Source organism: Mus musculus, chromosome 12 (genome assembly GCF_000001635.26).
Source record: "Mus musculus strain C57BL/6J chromosome 12, GRCm38.p6 C57BL/6J".
NCBI classification, from domain to species: domain Eukaryota; kingdom Metazoa; phylum Chordata; class Mammalia; order Rodentia; family Muridae; genus Mus; species Mus musculus.
Window position 1 is genome coordinate 11988012 of NC_000078.6, and position 16995 is coordinate 12005006.

Genomic DNA, 16995 nt, shown 5'->3' on the forward strand with positions numbered 1-16995 from the left:
ACACACCACTTTCATCAATGGACAGATCATGAAAACAGAAACTAAACAGGGATACAGTAAAACTAACAGAAGTTATGAAACAAATAGACTTAACAGATATCTACAGAACATTTTATCCTAAAACAAAAGGATATACCTTCTTCTCAGCACCTCATGGGACCTTCTCCAAAATTGACCATATAATTGGTCACAAAACAGGCCTCAACAGATACAAAAATATTGAAATTGTCCCATGCATCCTATCAGACCACCAGGGACTAAGGCTGATCTTCAATAATATCATAAATGATGGAAAGTTTCACATGGAAACTGAACAACACTCTTCTCAATGATACCTTGGACAACGAAGGAATAAAGAAAGAAATGAAAGACTTTTTAGAGTTTAATGAAAATGAAGCCACAACATACCCAAACTTATGGGACACAATGAAAGCATTTCTAAGAGGGAAACTCATAGCTCTGAGTGCCTCCAAAAAGAAACTAGAGAGAGCACACATTAGCAGCTTGACAACACACCTAAAAGCTCTAGAAAAAAAGAAAGCAAATTAACCCAAAAGGAGTAGACAACAGGAAATGATCAAACTCAGGGGTGAAATCAACCAAGTGGAAATAAGAAGAACTATTCAAAGAATCAACCAATCGAGGAGCTGGTTCTTTTAGAAAATCAACAAGATAGATAAACCCTTAGCCAGACTCACTAGAGGGCACAGGGACAGCATCCTAATTAACAAAATCAGAAATGAAAAGTGAGCCATAACAACCGATCCTGAAGAAATCAAAAACACCATCAGAACCTTCTAATAAAGGCTATACTCAACAAAACTGGACAACCTGGACGAAATGGACGAATTTTAGACAAATACCAGGTACCAAAGTTAAATCAAGATCAAGTTAACGATCTAAACAGTCCCATATCCCCTAAAGAAATAGAAGCAGTCATTAATAGTCTCCCTACCAAAAAAAGCCCAGGACCAGATGGGTTTAGTGCAGAGTTCTATCAGACCTTCAAAGAAGATCTAATTACAGTTCTGCACAAACTATTCCACAAAATAGAAGTAGAAGGTACTCTACACAATTCATTTTATGAAGCCAGAATTACTCTGATACCTAAACCACAGAAAGATTCAACAAAGATAGAAAACTTCAGACCAATTTCCCTTATGAATATCGATGCAAAACTGCTCAATAAAATTCTCACTAACTGAATCCAAGAACACATCAAAACAATCATCCATCCTGACAAACTAGGTTTTATTCCAAGGATGCAGGGATGGTTTAATATACAGAAATCCATTAACATAATCCATTATATAAACAAACTCAAAGACCAAAACCACATGATCATCTCCTTAGATGTGGAAAAAGCATTTGACAAAATCCAACACCCATTCATGATAAAAGCCTTAGAAAGATCAGGAATTCAAGGCCCATACCTAAACATGGTAAAAGCAATCTAGAGCAAACCAGTAGCCAACATCAAAGTAAATGGTGAGAAGCTGGAAGCAATCCCACTAAAATCAGTGACTGGACAAGGTTGCCAACTTTCTCCCTACCTATTCAACATTGTACTTGAAGTCCTAGCCAGAGCAATTCAACAACAAAAGGAGATCAAGGGGATACAAATTGGAAAGGAAGAAGTCAAAATATCACTTTTTGCAGATGATATGATAATATATATAAGTGACCCTAAAAATTCCACCAGAGAACTCCTAAACCTGATAAACAGCTTTGGTGAAGTAGCTGGATATAAAATTAACTCAAACAAGTCAATGGCCTTTCTGTACACAAAGGATAAACAGGCTGAGAAAGAAATTAGGAAAACAACACCCTTCTCAATAGTCACAAATAATATAAAATATCTTGGCATGACTCTAACTAAGGAAGTGATAGATCTGTATGATAAGGACTTCAAGTCTCTGAAGAAAGAAAATAAAGAAGATCTCAGAAGATGGAAAGATCTCCCATGCTCATGGATTGGCAGGATCAACATTGAAAAATGGCTATCTTGCCAAAAGCAATCTACAGATTCAATGCAATCCCCATCAAAATTCCAACTCAATTCTTCAACGAAATAGAAAGAGCAATCTGCAAATTCATCTGCAATAACAAAAAACCTAGGATAGCAAAAAGTCTTCTCAAGGATAAAAGAACCTCTGGTGGAATCACCATGCCTGACCTAAAGCTGTACTACAGAGCAATTGTGATAAAAAACTGCATGGTACTGTTATAGCAACAGACAAGTAGACCAATGGAATAGAATTGAAGACCCAGAAATGAACCCACATACCTATGGTCACTTGATCTTTGACAAGGGAGCTAAAACCATCCAGTGGAAGAAAGACAGCATTTTCAACAAATGGTGCTGGCACAACTGGTGGTTATCATGTAGAAGAATGTGAATTGATCCATTCCTATCTCCTTGTACTAAGGTCAAATCTAAGTGGATCAAGGAATTCCACATAAAACCAGAGACACTGAAACTTTTAGAAAGTGGGGGAAAGCCTCTAAGATATGGGCACAGTGGAAAAATTCCTGAATAGAACAGCAATGGCTTGTGCTTTAAGATTGAGAACTGACAAATGGGACCTCATAAAACTTCAAAGTTTCTGTAAGGCAAAAGACACCATCAATAAGACAAAAGGGCCATCAACAGATTGGGAAAGGATCTTTATCTATCCTAAATCAGATAGGGGACTAATATCCAATATTTATAAAGAACTCAAGAAGGTGGACTCCAGAAAATCAAATAACCCCATTAAAAAATGGGGCTGAGCTAAACAAAGAATTCTCACCTGAGGAATACCAAATGGCTGAGAAGCACGTGAAAAAATGTTCAGCATCCTTAATCATCAGGGAAATGCAAATCAAAACAACCCTGAGATTCCATCTCAAACCAGTCAGAATGGCTAAGGTCAAAAATTCAGGTGACAGCAGATGCTGGCGAGGATGTGGAGAAAGAGGAACACTCCTCCATTGTTGATGGGATTGCAAGCTTGTACAACCACTCTGGAAATCAGTCTGGCGGTTCCTCAGAAAATTGGACATAGTACCACTTGAGGATCCCGCAATACCTCTCCTGGGCATATATCCAGAAAAAGTTCCAACTGGTAAGAAAGACACATGCTCCACTATGTACCTAGCAGCTTTATTCATAATAGCCAGAAGCTGGAAAGAACCCAGATGTACCATAACAGAAAAATAGATACAAAAAATGTGGTACATTTACACAATGGAGTACTACTCAGCTATTAAAAAGAATGAATTTATGAAATTCCTAGGCAAATGGTTGGACCTGGAGGGCATCATCCTGAGTGAGGTAACCCAATCACAAAAAAATTCAAATGATATGTACTTACTGATAAGTGGATATTAGCCCAGAAACTTAGAATACCCAAGATATAAGATACAATCTGTAAAACACATGAAACTCAAGAAGAACAAAGACAAAAGTGTGGACACTTTGCCCCTTCTTTGAATTGGGAACAAAACACCCATGGAAGGATTTACAGAAACATAGTTTGGAGCTGAGACAAAAGGATGGACAATCTAGAGTAGTACTCCATTTTGTAAATGTACCATATCCAGGGATCCATCCCATAATCAGCCTCCAAACGCTGACACCATTGCATACAGTAGCAAGATTTTGCTGAAAGGACCCTGATTTAGCTGTCTCTTGTGAGACTATGCCAGGGCCTAGTAAACACAGAAGTGGATGCTCACAGTCAGGTATTGGATGGATCACAGGGCCCCCAATGGGGGAGCTAGAGAAAGTACCCAAGGAGCTAAAGGGAACTGCAACCCTATAGGTGGAACAACAATATGAACGAACCAGTACCCCGGAGCTCGTGTCTCTAGCTGCATATGTATCAGAAGATGGCCTAGTCGGCCATCAATTGAAAGAGAGGCCCACTGGTCATGCAAACTTTATATGCCCCAGTACAGGGGAACACCAGGGCAAATAAGTGGGAGTGGGTGGGCAGGGGAGTGGGGGTGGGTGGATATGGGGGACTTTTGGGATAGCATTGGAAATGTAAATGTGGAAATTACCTAATAAAAATATTAAAAAAGAAAAAAAGATCAAAAAAATATATAACTTGAGATTGCACAGAAATATGTGCACTGTCATGTTCGATGCAATGTTATTCCCACTACTAAAACGTAAAAACAAACTAGTGTTCATTACCAGCCAAGAAGATAAAGAAAACAACATGTTCAGTCTGTAAATACCTATATACAATTTAAGTCTGCATTTTTTATGAAGATGGGTTTCAAGAATTGCTCTTTTAGAAATAAATACTGCTTGAGAATTTCACACACACTTTTAATGTGTTTGGTCAAGTCTGCTCCTCAACAATGCTTTTCCACCTCCCACCACAGTGGATGATAGAAACAACCTCTGAAAAGAGAGTCTGTGAGCACTAAGCTAATGCTTATAGTTCTTGAAGCAGCTCCTTGGAACATACAATGATCTGGGTCAAGATAGGAGGTGTCATGACGCCATCAGCAGGTTCCTTCCCAATTTTTATTGAATATCTTCCTTCAGTTCACCCACACTTCAACTCAAATACTACTATCTGATAATTCTTTTCAAGTATCCATTTTCCCAATATTCTCTTTCTCTTAAGCGTGGGTTAGGTTTTGCCATTTGATACCAGTCAAGCTTCAAGAGCAGTTAAGACTTTGGATAAGTTTGCAATCTTTCTTTCCTTCTGATTAAAGAAACATGAAAACCCATGCTTCCTTCCAGGATTGCTAAAGGAGATCTTAACATTTGCAACTGTGGCAGCACTCTATACTCAAGAAAAGACAGGTACCAACATCCCAGAGCTTGGCATGTTAACTGCAGGGACACTCACCTGGCACTCCTTGTGGCCTCTTCATTATGTGCTTCCTCTGCAGGGACTGATGATTTTAGGACTCTAATGGCTCCTAAAAGATTCTCAGATGGGGCTAGCCTAAATAGACTACCCAGGTACATTAACCTACCAGTTTCTGTATCTTTAACCACCTTGCTTATAGCTATGTGACATCATCACATCATTTTTGTAAGATTTTGATCTACTATCCCTATGTTGAAGTGAAATTTCAAGAAAGCAGAGATCAATTTACCTTCTATATTCTTAGAGCTGCATGCCTGAGAGAAGAAAAGGAATTGAGACTCAGAGTCCAGCCTATCCCTGTGTGTGTTTACACTGCTTAATAGTTGGAGGATTTGAGTGAGTTGCTTTATCCCCTCAGAACTTAATTATGCATATTAAAATTGACTCTACCCAAAGCTATATAAAGTTAAAGGTCATATGTGAGAAAGGTTTATAAATAGAAGAACAAATATACTAATAAACGAACATTTTTTATGGATAACATGATTTTCAGCCCCACTTCCACACTATCATTAAAGTCATGAAAGATTATTACTTAAGGAAGGCATTCAAAAAGTTTCAGATAGGTGATTGACATGAATCAAAAATGCTTCAGTACCATCTTACTGAAATTTTACTTCCCTAGAGCACTAACTTTAGATTTCCTAATAAATGCTGGCAAAGAGGTGGTGAAAAGGGAACCTGTGCTATGTTGGTGGGAGTGTAAACTAGTCCATCCACAAAGGAATATGGAGAATTGTATGGAGGTTACTAAAAATAGAGCCATTATATAATCCCACTATCCTACTCCTGGGTAAAAAGCCAAAGCAAATGCACTCATCCGAAAAAAGAGATCCCTGCATACCCATGTTTGCTGTAGCAGCACTCACAGAAGCTAAAATATGACTCATCCCAACAACAGATGAATAAAGAATGTATTCAATATATTCATGATGAAGTATAATCTACCACAAAGGAAAAATGAAATCCTGTCCTATGTGGCAAAGACAATAGAAGAGGACATTATGTTCTGTGAAATGAGAAAGGAATAGAAAGATCAATGCCACATGATTTCTGCTGTATGTAGAATCTAAAAATACTAACCTGAAAGGTTACTATGAACTGGAAAGTATTCCAGGGGTAGAAGTGAAGGAGCCTAGTACAGAAGTGTACCAGTACATGATCAACACACACTGCATGCATGTGTGGAAACTCCACAGGGAATCTTGTTGATATGTATAACTAGTATGTATTAAGCATTTGGTTTATTAAAAATAGATTTAGCTAACTTTTCTGGGAAGAGATTTATTCTCTTAGAAGATTCTGTTAGAAATGTTTAAAGCTTCAAGTAAAAAAGGTCAGATTTAATAGGCAGTACTAGATCAAAGAAAAAAATATTGTCATTCTCAGTTCACTGGCCAACCTAAGTCTATTTTTGAACTACATCCTATCTCCAGCTCTTTGTGTGTTTCCTATTTTTAAAAGTTCCAGTCCTGTCATGATCAGGATAATGGGACACAGAGGGTAGAAAGCATCTCTCCACATCTGCATTTATTCACAAGATGTACAGGTCAGACCCACCTAGAGTCACCATGGCTTCTTTATCCTTGCCTGTGTCCCCAGGGAAGGCATTATTCCTGATCGGATAAATTACCATTTAAACCCTCCTCAAGGTAGGTTATCAAGAGAGATAGAATGACATCCTGTGTGAGGCTAGTAAGTGAATCAATTAGGTTTATTTAAGAGCAGGCACTAATGCAGCCTCTGACTGTAGGTATTCTAATGGTAATGGCTACACAGCTGAGAAAGCACTTCCCTGGTGCTCCATCATCCATAGTAGAGCAGAGCCTGTGAGGCTTCTCTTTTTCTGTTTTATCATATCCATTGAAATTTAACTAAATCCCTGTTGAGTACCAAGTGTAGCTTAAGTGTGGTCTGTGAAGGTAACCAAGTACATGGACAAATAAACGATAGAGCCCACAGAGAAATTTGTTGGAAGAAAGAACATGAACTTATTCTTAGCCCATTAATTCTTACTTTAGAAGTAGTTGTGACAAGAAGCTCTATCTATTTAGAGGGGGGAAAACAAAAAGAAAACCATGCAATATTACTTTTAAATTTTCCCTGTTACGCTACCATGGAGAGTAGAGCAGGAGTATTAGATTTTGTCAGTTAGTTTTTGACAACTTGGCACAAACATAGAGCTATACTTAGGAAGGGAACCCTAACTGAGGAATCACTTCGACCAGATTAACCTATGGACATGTATCTGTAGGGAACATTCTTGATAGCTGACTGATGTGAAAGTGTGATGCCATCCTGGGCTTATGGCCCTGAAATCCCAGCTCTATAGAACAACTTTCCTTAGGGATTCCAGACTGGACTTGGGGGGAAACACAGATTAATAGAAGAAGGTAAATGAAAGTAAGCATGATCTCCTGGCCATGCAGCAGGTAGGATCCTCATGCTTATCATCAGCTCTTGAGCCATTTGACCAAGCTATTCTACTACCTTTTCAGTGATAAGAAAGCCTCAGGTGGAGTAGGTAGTACACAGGGAAGAAATAACGTAGGGAACTTGGTTCTATTTTTCACTGCAGAAAGATCTAGTACCCCTGATGCTTTGCCCAGAGGCTACTGCTAATGGGAAGCAGAACTAAATCTTAGTCAGGTCTGCATGATGCTACTTGTCTTGTCTTCCTGACATGTTTGGCCCTCAGGTTATCCTTTATTAGGTCTCCTAATGCAAGCAATTAGGAAACAAAGAATAACAGATGGTAAAGATGTAGCAAGAAGCTTGCACACAGACAACTGCTCCAAGCAACAAAGATGTCACTCCTGAAGTATGTGAACACTGGCCAGTTTCACTGCAGTTTTCTTTTTACAAATAAACAAGAGAACCACATGTGTGTGCTCATGTACACATTTCATTATATTAATGTAGAAACAATGTGCCCCACATTCCTCAACAGCACCCGAGATCGTCTGCTACAGTATAAGTAAAAATTGGATCCATCATGAAAAATATTTAAAAAGGAGATAAAGGTTATGATGAAATATTTTAAGTACGTGTTATGATTTGTCAGTCTATGAAAGCTGAATAACTAACAAGACCAGAGTCCTGCTTCAAGATGGTGTGTGTGTGTGTGTGTGTGTGTGTGTGTGTGTATGGTATTTATACATGTGTATGTGCAGATATACACAACTGTGTGTACATATCCAGGAGGTCAGAGTCAAGTCAAGCCTCACTTCAATCATTCTCTGACTTGTTCTTTCGAAGCAGAGGCTTTCCCCAAACTTGAAGTTCAAGGTTTTAGTTATTTTGTTGTTTGTGTTTGATTGTTCGTTTTTCTTTTTTTCTTATTTTCTTTATTTACATTTCAAATGTTATCCCCTTCCTAGTTTCCCCTCCGAAAACCCCCTATCACCTCTGCCCTTCCCCTGCTCCCAAACCCACCCACTTCTGCTTCCTGGCCCTGGCATTCCCCTATACTAGACCAAGGGCCTCTCCTCCCATTTTATTTCTTGGCTGGCTACCAGCAATCCCAGAGTGCTCTCTCTGTCTCTGATGCTCAGAGTACTGCGGTTACAGGGCTGTAGGAAGAGCATCTGGCTTGTTAGGTAGGCACTAGTATCTGAATGCAAGCTCTCGTGATACAGTAAGCACATTTAACCATAGAGCCAGCATGCAAGGGTGAGTTTTGAAATACTGCAGTTTACATGTGCTCTAGTGAATCCTAGTAGATCTTAATATGCAAATTTATCCTCTTTGTGTCTATACTATTTAAATCAAGATTTTAACCTTGAAAGTGTTTTTACAAAGTCTCAAAATGTAACCAGATTTACAGAGAAGCCTTTATAGAAAACAAAGATGAAATAATTATCAATATACATCAGACTATGTGAAATATTTTTCATATGTATATGTATGTACATATGTGTGTGTGTAGACATAGACATAGACATAGACATAGACATAGACATAGACATAGACATAGACATAGACATAGACATTTAAATGCTTTGGTTTCTAATGGTCAAGTAAACTGAGAATTCATCTGGTTTACCAAACCCAACTTTTTCATGCTAGAGGACTGATCAATTTTTCTAAATCCCCCAACCAACTAAAGAGTTAGAAAATTCCAATGTATTTACTTATTACAAAAACTAAACCTCATAAGTAAGGAAAATTCCACTGAGTTTTCAGTTATTAATGGTGAACCTCAAAATTTTGACCTGGGGTTCCTATGTTCTCCTTCCTCAGAAAAAAAAAATGAAGTATTTATTTTCTTTAAAGATTTGTGTATCCTTCTGCTTAAGGTGGCTTTCAATGAAGCCTGTAGTTATTGTGCCATCATACCTTCTATTATAGGCAAAGTAGCAAACATCATAAATAACAGTTGACTCCATCAAATACATTGCATTTCATCATCTGTTCCTATAGTGAGATCTTATGAGAACATCTTAGCTGTGGAAGTCTGTCTGTTCCTAGCCTTGAGGATCAGATCTGTCCCTCAGTCAGATTAGCTGTCTTGCCTGATGTGGTAATTGTGATCCAAATTTAAAATATGATTTTGCTTAAATCACACTGAATATGCAAAAGGAACTTATAGATTGACTCTGTTTCAACAAATGAAACAAATACCATATCAAGAAAACACATGAAACTGAAGAAGAACGAAGATCAAAGTGTGGACACTTTGCCCCTTCTTAGAATTAGAAACAATCACCCATGGAAGAAGTTACAGAGACAAAGTTTAGAGCTGAGACAAAAGGATGGACCATCTAGAGACTGCCATATCCAGAGATCCATCCCATAATTAGCCTCCAAACGATGACACCATTGCATACACTAGCAAGATTTTGCTGAAAGGATCCTGATATAGCTGTCTCTTGTGAGACTAGGTCGGGGCCTAGCAAACACATAAGTAGATGCTCAGTCAGCTATTGGATGGATCACAGGGCCCCCAATGGAGGAGCTAGAGAAAGTATCCAAGGAGCTAAAGAGATCTGCAACCCTGTAGGTGCAACAACATTATAAACTAATCAGAACCCCAGAGCTCTTGACTCTAGCTGCATATGTATCAAAAGATGGCCTAGTCGGCCATCACTGGAAAGAGAGGTCCATTGGACTTGCAAACTTTATATGCCCCAGTACAGGGGAATGCCAGGGCCAAAAAATGGGAATGGGTGGGTAGGGAAGTGGGGGGGGAGGGTATGGGGGACTTTTGGGATAGCATTCTAAATGTAATTGAGGAAAATACGTAATAATAAAAAATATTAAAAAAAAAAAAGAAATCTAGACCATCCTAAACTCAGCACCAGAATTTATTGGGTGGGTTTGATTTTTCCATTGGGAACAGACTCGGTGAAGCATTTGAAGCTGCCAAGTGACAAAACAGGGGAGACTAGGTGGTTTCTGTTAACAGACAGCATTTCTCTTTCACCCTTTCTGACAAGCCACATTTTTAAAGTAAAGACAGATTAATGGAAGGCTGTATGGAACTGGATGCATATAAAACAGGTAGTGTCACTGTGGCTACTTTAGAACTAAGAAGAGATCACAAAGAGTCAAGCTTTGAGTGGCTCTTACTACTCCACGTCCACAAAAGGCTTTGAAATGGTAGAGATCAGGAGTAAAAAGTCCTGGAACTTCTTCATTGTCACCAAATGACACTAATGTACCTGGGGAAAGCACATCTGAGTTCCTCTGCCTGGTACTATGTATCCAGGACACTAAAGCCCAAAGGGAAATGCACTATCAAGTCTCAGGAAAGCAAATGTCGTTGTGTAGGCACCAGAATGAGAGCTCATCTGACACTTAGCCATCTGCTTGATTCATCCTGCCACACCTCAAGCCAAGGACCCCAAGGACTGTGTCTTTATTTTTTTCATGTACTAATTTAGACAGATTTCTATCTATCTATCTATCTCTCTATCTCTCTATCTCTCTATCTCTCTATCTATCTATCTATCTACCTATCTATCTATCTATCTAACTATCTATCTCAAGACCCACCACTCTGCACTTTTAAACTTGCAACTGATCTGTTGTCTGGGGATCCTTTGAGTCCCTATGCTTGTTTCAGAACTCAAAAAAAAAAATCATATGACTGGATTTGGTATCCTTTTCTGGGTCCTGTAAATCTGCACATATGAATTGCCAAATTCTAGTGAACATTTTTCCCTCCCAGCATAACTTTAGATTGAGACATTCCTGTAGAATATTCAAGAACTTATTGCAGAGTTCTCTGAGGGTAAATTGGGGCTGGGACTGGATACCAAATAGAGATACCTGAGCATGGTAAAATAACACAAACATCATGTGCAAATGGAGGTACCATAGGGCAAGAAATATTGGAACCAATAGGTAAAGGTCATGGTCCAACAAATCAAGTCCCTTTATTTTTCAGTAGAATTACATGAGTGGCAAGCTGCACAAAATAGTGACTCATACGATGCCTCCATACAATGCACACAGTGTTTAAGGATGAATATTTAAAAGAGAAGGATGGAATTCTCAGAAGTAGAGCTTAAAGAAAAGGATGTCACAGCTCAGAAAAAGTAAATGCTCTTACAGGCTCAGAATAAGGACGATACAGGGAGTAGCTCTGCTCTGTAAAATCTAACACTTTCAGCAGAATATCTTTCTATGCAAGGTGCTACAGTAGCATGAGACAGACTACATTATCTGTCAAAGCCATCCGCTGAGAGACTGCACAACAACCGTGTAAAAGAACATGAGAAAGCAATAGCTGGATTCATAAAGTAGAAATTGGAAACATTAGGGATATAAAAAAGGAAGGCATTGGAACATCTGCATCTGCATGCCAAGATGCACTCAAGGAAATTAAGAAGAATTTGGTCAGGCAACAGTAATTCTCTCAGGACATTTGAAATAAATATTGGAAGCAATATTTTTAAAAAGTTGGAGGAGTCAAACATTTTCCAGTTAAAAAAAACCTAACTGCAAAACCACAATAATTAGAGTGTGGTATAAGAATAAATATACAAGCAAATAAAAATAAAATCTTGTATTTTTTTGAAATAATGTTCAGTAATTATGCCAGAGAAATTCAACAGGATTTTCAATAGATTGAAAAGTCTTTTCAACAAATGGCAATGGGGCTGATTATCACTTTACAGGAAATGAATCTGGGTTGGTAACTTATAATATTCACTAAATGATGGACCAACAAAGACTCAAGTGTAGGACTTAAAACAATAATTCCCAGGAGACAATACAAACAAATCTCCATGACTCTGGACCAAGCAGAATTTTCTCAGAGAAACATAAAAACACAAGTGATAAATTTTTTAATTGACTTCTTAAAACTTAAAGACACATAGGGACAATATACAGAATGAAAAAATATTGGTAATCTGTATGTTTTGTAATTTGTAATAATGTAAAATGTTTATAATTTATAATAATGTAAATTGAAAAACATATGATTTATGAATTATATAACTAACAATCAATTTGTATCCAGAATATATAAAGAACTCTTACAATCAACAAAATGTTATGTTTTCTAATAAACAATAGGCATTGGTTTACATGGGCAATTTTCAAATAAAATAAACCAAACAAACAGAGAGTTAAAAGTATTCTTAACACAATATCAAACTATGGCTTGATAACTATCTGCCCCCACTGTCTTCACGGTGCTAAATATATAATCAAATTTTAATGCATGTTAAATGAGAAAGCTCTTACTGCAGGATCTTATAAGTCCTAACCTTCAAGGTATAGTAACATGTATTTTAAATTAGATATACCACATAGAAGGTAGGAAAACATGCAGAAAGCATATTTAGGATTGTAGACATGGACTAGCATACTGACTGAAGAAAGGCAATTCTGTTGCTCCAAATTAATAACAAATTCCTTTAGGGACTCTCCCATAACAAGTCAAACACTTGAATATTTAGCTTGCTAATGTCCACTTGTGTGGTAAATATTTCATATGCTTTTTTATCCTCACAAAAGTGTTTCATCTTTCCCTAAGCACAAATGAGTGATGAGAACCCCAGAGGGATTCAGTAACTCGCTAATAAATGCCATCTTAAGAGGCTGTGCTCAAAACCTCTTCCTAAGTGTGAAATTGCCTTTCTCAATGTTGTTGTGGCTTATATTCAGTTAGACATCCAAAGTGTAGTATGGAAATGAGGGTGCCTTAAAGAGGAAGGGGGTAGAAGGTTATAGTTAGGCTAATGGGGCATGGTGACACATGCACGCGTTTGGAATGTGGAGCTAGGGGATCATGGGTGCAAGACTGTCGTAATTATTATCAATGATCATCTTGACCTAGAGTCACCTGAGAAGAGGGAGCCTCAGCTTAACTCTTGCCTCTATCAGATTGGGCTATGATATGTCTGTGGAATATTTTATTAGTTGTAATTGATGTTGGAAGGCCCAGCCCATTATGGGTGGTACCATTCCTAGGCTCATTGCCATGGAAAGGTAGCTAGACATAAGCCTGGAAGAAGCAGAGGAAACAGCATTCCTCTATCCTCTCTGCTTCATTTCTTCCCTTGAGCACATGTTCTGGCTACTCTTGATGACTGCCTGTGATTTTGATATCTAAGCCAAGCAATCTCATTCCTCTCCCAAGTTGCTTTTTGGTCAGTGTTTTATTCCAAAAACAGAAAGAAACTAGGACAGAAGTTATCCTTGACAACCTAGTATATTTGGGTCTAGTCTAACTTAGTCTTAGGAGACCCAGACTCTTGGACGGACCTATAGAATATTTTGCATCTTACAGAGTAAATCATTTCTGGTTGTTATAATTAACTAGTCTCTTCTTGTTTCTCTTTTCTCTTCTCCATCATGTTATGACACTATGAATAATAATACCATGATTATATTATGAACCTTGCCAGGATGGTAGCACCACGCTGTATGAATATATAGCTACCAGACTCAAGAGCAAATAAACACCTTTAACTATAAAGTTCCAAACCTTGAGTGCTTTGTTAGAGCAACAAAGAATGAACTAAGTCTGATATGTATGCAATTTCCATGGCCTCCAGTCTCTGGACAGAGATGCTGAAGAAGTCTATTTCAGAATTTCTATTTTTCCCCCTACGATTTATCCCTTAGGCAAAATAGCAATAATTCCTCTACTAAAATAAGATAATCAAACATTTTTAAAGGTGGATCCCCTGACTCCTCACATTCATGAGTTTCCTTTTGTAGTGTGTAGAGATAAATGCTGAAAATGTGAAGAAGCCACTGCTCTGCTTCTATAGAATACCTTCTTAAGAACCATCCTAGGAGGAGGGGTGTGAGATACATTTCCAGGAGGGCTATGTTACATGCATCCTGCTCTTTAAGAAATTTGATTTCCATATCAGAAAACAATTCATCTGTTAGAACTATCAACACAAAACAATTTTCAGAGACTTGGTCTGATTTTAAAACATTACACCCTGGAAACTAGTTTGTAGAAGAGAGCTGTTATGACTGAAAACTTCTACTCTCATAAACTCATGTCTGAGGTGTTTGTTCATGGGCTCATTCTTGCTTATTTTATTGACATGAGCTGTGCAGCACATCCATACAGACAAATTCTCTTTGCAGAAATCCCCTTAGATCTTATGTAAACCTCTTCTTTATGAAGCCCAGGTCTTTCTAAGCCCAGTCAAGATATTCGAGGACAACATGAGGGGCTGTGAAAAGAGCCCTGCATGAGATTAACAAGTCTCTAATTTCCTCGTGTAGGAAACATCTGGAACAATACAGGCCACTGTTTGTGCAGGTACTTTTGTAAGAGGACAATGAGGCTCCATCTTGGCTATAGACAGCAGTCCCTAAGGAGCCACACAGATGTTCTTGATTTGCTAAATGGTCTGGCTTTCTTGTGCATTGAAGAAAAGATAGAAATCCTTTGTCTTGCCTGCCTGGCACGCATGACATAATGACAGCAATGGGGTCATGTTTCCTTGCTGGCTGCAGTATTTAGAAACAAGTATTCCAAGTCTTGCCCTGTATTCCCAACAACATCCTGACTCTCCCCTATTTCCAGTTGTGAACTCACTTTCCAAAGCATGTGTTACTTCTTTGCCTTCCTGGGGTTTTTAACAGCATCCCTGTCAGGGCATGGATAATGCTGTTGTTTTCTTTCCAAGAGCAATATTTACGTAGTTTGCATTTCTGCACCACTCATGGTTTCCCACCCTTACAGCCTGTTGAGTGTGAACTGTCTCACTTGATTGCTTGTGAGGCTTCTAACCCATTTTGTCTGCTACAGGGAGTATCTGATGGTGTTTCCAGAAGGAAAATTATCATGGAACTCATACTGCTTTTCCTGATGAGTTCTTCCATGCCCATCAACCCACATGATAAAATGGACCAAAAATGACTTCTTTCTGGACAGCTACAGTGGTGTTTTTGTTGTTTTTTGTTTGTTTGTTTGGTTGGTTGGTTGGTTTTGGTTTTTTGCTTTTGCTTGCTTTGTTTTATTCTGTTTTGTTTATACAATCACATCATCTTTCCAAGAGTGAAACATACTGACTTTGCATAGAATATAGGCAGATTTTCCCCATGTCTTCATTGGTGAATTGCTTTGATACTGCAAAGTGGAAATCTTGAAAGACTGTTAGGAACAATGATCCAGCAGCAGCTGAAGAAGCAGAGTCTAATCTGCTCTGGAATCTTGTAGACTCCATTACTATTGGTCCAGATGCCATTGTTACCATCTGTTCTACCTTTGTAGCCTAGATGGGTTTTAGTCTGGGAGATGGCAAGCATTGGGGATTTTGGTGTTCAGGCCCCCTTCAAATCTCTCCAGCAGAGTTTTTCTTAGCCCCTGAATGAGACTGCACCTTATGACTAACAAGTGATTATAAAGAATCAGTTGTTACATATGCAGCTAGAGTCAAGAGCTCCGGGGTACTGGTTAGTTCATAATGTTGTTCCACCTATAGGGTTGCAGATCCCTTTAGCTCCTTAGGTTCTTTCTCTAGCTCCTCCATTGGGAGCCCTGTAATCCATCCATTAGCTGACTGTGAGCATCCACTTCTGTGTTTGCTAGGCCCCGGCATAAGATGGCCTAATCGGCCATCACTGGAAAGAGAGGCCCATTGGACACGTAAACTTTGTATGCCCCAGTACAGGGGAACGCCAGGGCCAAAAAGGGGGAGTGGGTGGGTAGGGGAGTGGGGGTGGGTGGGTATGGGGGACTTTTGGTATAGCATTGGAAATGTAAATGAGCTAAATACCTAATAAAAAATGGAAAAAAAAAAGAATCAGTTGGGCATTTCTTTTTCTTTCAATGATCATAGACTATTCTGCACAGCTAATGCCACCTCTTTTAATCATGGAGGTCTGTATTCCTTCTCCAATTTTGACCTCTTAGAAAACAGAAACTTTGAAGTGCTTTGTGATTTTTGAGTATTACATTAAATGAGTCACCACATGATGTTTCTGCCATTGATACTGCTTTTCCCCTGGGAACCTCCATACACTTCTTCTCTCATCAATAGCTTCTCTCATTCAGGCCCCTGCACAGCCCCTGCCTCGTTAGAGAAACTGCCTAGGCCAAATTACTTAAAGTAATCCCCATCAAGTACTGGCTTTCATTTAAAACTGGTAGCTGAGCCAAGAAATTAAGAAGTGGGTCCAATGGAGATAAGAATAAAAACAATTTCACATTTTGTATTCTGTTTTTCAATTCTTGGATCATGAATATACATTTATATTGTAAAAAAATTAATTAATATCCAGGGATCCATCCCATAATCAGCCTCCAAATGTTGACACCATTGCATACACTAGCAAGATTGTGCTGATAGGACCCTGATATAGCTGTCTCTTGCGAGGCTATGCCGGGGCCTAGCAAACACATAAGTGGATGCTCACAGTCAGCTATTGGATGGATCACAGGGCCCCCAATGGAGGAGCTAGAAAAAGTACCCAAGGAGCTAAAGGGATCTGCAACCCTATAGGTGGAACAACATTATGAACTAACCAGTACCCTGGAGCTCTTGACTCTAGCTGCAAATGTATCAAAAGATGGCCTAGTCGGCCATACTGGAAAGAGAGGCCCATTGGACTTGCAAACTTTATATGCCCCAGTACAGGGGAACGCCAGGGCCAAAAAGTGGGAGTGGGTGGGTAGGGGAGTGGGGGG